This window comes from Arachis hypogaea, chromosome 12 (genome assembly GCF_003086295.3).
Source record: "Arachis hypogaea cultivar Tifrunner chromosome 12, arahy.Tifrunner.gnm2.J5K5, whole genome shotgun sequence".
Lineage (NCBI taxonomy): Eukaryota > Viridiplantae > Streptophyta > Magnoliopsida > Fabales > Fabaceae > Arachis > Arachis hypogaea.
Window position 1 is genome coordinate 67,625,465 of NC_092047.1, and position 3,077 is coordinate 67,628,541.

At 40.3% G+C, this 3,077-nt stretch overlaps 1 non-coding gene across 1 annotated transcript; it reads right to left on the reverse strand.

Moving 5' to 3' along the window:
- Nucleotides 1-2,738: 2,738 nt before the first annotated feature.
- LOC112731996 (small nucleolar RNA R71) lies at nt 2,739-2,842 on the reverse strand. Its single transcript, XR_003167739.1, has one exon. It is a non-coding gene; the product is annotated as a small nucleolar RNA R71 (small nucleolar RNA).
- Nucleotides 2,843-3,077: the final 235 nt, after the last annotated feature.

Consider the following 3,077-nt stretch of genomic DNA (forward strand, 5'->3'; position numbering starts at 1 on the left):
TTTGGCCCAGAAACCTTTTCCAAGAGTGGCGTTTAAGTTGCAGTTTAAGCTTAAACTGCAGCTTAAACGCCAGACACTTCCAGTGATGCCTTTTGTGGAAGCACGTTTAAGCTTCAGTTTAAGGTTAAACTGAAGCTTAAACGTGGAAATGGAAGAAGGCAGCCCTGGAGGGTAACTTGGTCGAACACGTTTAAGCTTCAGTTTAAGGTTAAACTGAAGCTTAAACGTGGAATAGGGCACCCTCAGTTCCACGTTTAAGCTCCAGTTTAATTAAACTGGAGCTTAAACGTGGAACTCCAGGATGCCTTCTTCCATTCCACGTTTAAGCTCCAGTTTAACCTTAAACTGGAGCTTAAACGTGTCGACCTCAGGGCTGCCTTCTATCTCCACGTTTAAGCTTCAGTTTAACCTTAAACTGAAGCTTAAACGTGTTCGACCAAGTTACCCTCCAGGGCTGCCTTCTTCCATTTCCACGTTTAAGCTTCAGTTTAACCTTAAACTGAAGCTTAAACGTGCTTCCACAAAAGGCATCACTGGAAGTGTCTGGCGTTTAAGCTGCAGTTTAAGCTTAAACTGCAACTTAAACGCCACTCTTGGAAAAGGTTTCTGGGCCAAAAATATTGCGGTTTAAGTTAGTATTTGAGCACAAACATTAACTTAAACTTACTCTGGTATGAAACCCATTTGAATATCATGGTTTATGGGATTGGGCCTGAAGGATTGATGAGTCTGAAATTTCAATTTATTGAGTCATGTGTCATTATTTGATTATCACTAAGTTGGCTCAATGAATGTTACAGAATTTGGATCAACAGCCTCATCAAGATTATGGATCATAAACCCAAGGCAAAAGGAAAGCATGGAGAGGCCTCAAAGCCCAAGAAACACAACAGAAGCTCAATATAGAAAGTGTATAAATAGGATAGAATTTAAGTTAGGAGGGGACTTTGACTTTGGCATTTTAGCTAGTTTTCATATCTTTGTAATTGAATTCAGAGCTATGACTCACTAAACCCCTTTCATTGGGTTAGGGAGCTCTATTGTAATTCAATGAATCAATAATAGTTTATCTTCTTCTTCAATCTTTTCTCTTGAATTTTGTTAGAAAGCTTCTCGATCTAATTCCATTGGGTAGTTGTCTTGGGAAAGAAACTACCCATAATTGGAATCCTTCGGAACCTTGGGAAAGGAATGGAGGATTCATGCTAGAGAAGCTTTCTCACAGTGAATTGGATTGGGGTTTGGATGGATATTGTGACATGTAATCCTACCAAATTGTGGTTCATGAAACTGTGTGGTATAATCAGTGATCGAGCATCATCTCTTCTTATGAACATTTAAACCAAGGGATTGGGAATTTGTTTGTTTTTAGAGAGAATTGGTGAGCCAAGGGATTGGGATCCAATCATATAAGATTGCCAAGCAAAATTCAATGAACGCATTGGTTGAGGAAGAGATAAACATGTTTTGATTCGGAGATCTCAATATCTCCTAACACCCAATGAATTCCCCATTTCTGATTTCCACTTTCTCTTTACATTCTGCAACTCAATTCATGCAATCACCCCCATTCCCTTTTAATTTCAGCAATTTACATTCTGCTCTTTAATTCATGCAATTTAAGATTCCGCCATTTCAATTTCTTGTCATTTACTTTTCCCGCCAATTTTACATTCCGCAATTCTCATCTAAATCTTGATTCCGCTCAACTAGAACACACTTCTAATCCGAATTGCTCACTCAACCAATCCTTGTGGGATTCGACCTCACTCTATTGTGAGTTTTTACTTGACGATAACCGGTGCACTTGCGGAAGGAATTTTGCCGATCGTGCAATTTCCTAAATCGTAGCATAACAAGTTTATGCGCATCAAGTTTATGGCGCCGTTGCCGGGGATTGGTTTTCGATTGACAATTCTCAAATTGGAAGTTAACTAGATTGAGCATTTTTTTTTTGATTAATTCAGTACAAGTTACTTGTTGAATTTTAATTCCTGCACTCTGTTACATGCTTTCTTTCTTTATGCCTTTAAATTCAAGCAACTAACTCACTGACTCACTAACTGTTTGAATTAATTCCTCAATTGCTCTAACCATACTCTTCCATTAACCAAGAGTATTTCACTTGTTTGTTGCCTGTGCTGTGTTCTTGTATGACAGGTAGGAGAGGAGAGACATCAACTCCTACATATACCGAACCAGAGAGGACCCTTCATAGACTTAGAAGGGAAGCAAGAGGGAAGAGAGTACTGGGAGAAGAAGAATCTGAAGGAGAATCTGAGGACAATTTTGAGGAAGCTCTAGATCTCAACATGGATAGAGAAATTCACAACCATGAGAGAGCTGATGGAAACAATGCCATTCCTGAGAGGAGGGCTCTTAGTTCATACATAAACCCAACCTCTGGGAATTGTGGTAGCAGCATTCAGAAACCACCCATTCAGGCCAACAATTTTGAGCTCAAACCACAGCTAATATCACTTGTGGAGAATCATTGTTCATTTGGTGGAAGTGCTAATGAAGACCCAAACCAACATCTCACAAAATTCCTGAGAATTTGTGACACTGTGAAGTCCAATGGAGTCCAGGAAGATGCATATAAACTGCTTTTGTTCCCATTTTCACTTAGGGACAAGGCAGCTAAGTGGCTGGAATCATTCCCAAGGGGGAGCCTAACAACCTGGGATGAGGTGGAAAGCAAGTTTCTGGCACGTTTCTACCCCCCACAAAAGGTCAATAGGCTTCGATCTGAGGTTCAGACGTTTAGACAACAAGATGGTGAAACTCTCTACGAGGCATGGGAGAGATTCAAGGATTTGACAAGGAAATGCTCACCAGACATGTTCCATGACTGGGTGCAATTGCATATTTTCTATGATGGACTGTCTTATGAATCAAGGAAGGCTGTAGACCATTCATCAGGAGGTTCATTGAACAGGAAAAAGACTGTGGAAGAAGCCATTGAAGTGATTGAGACAGTGGCTGAGAATGAGTACTACTATGCATCAGAGAGGCACAACACTAAGGGAGTCATGGAGCTGAACCATGTTGATACAATTCTAGCCCAAAACAAGGTG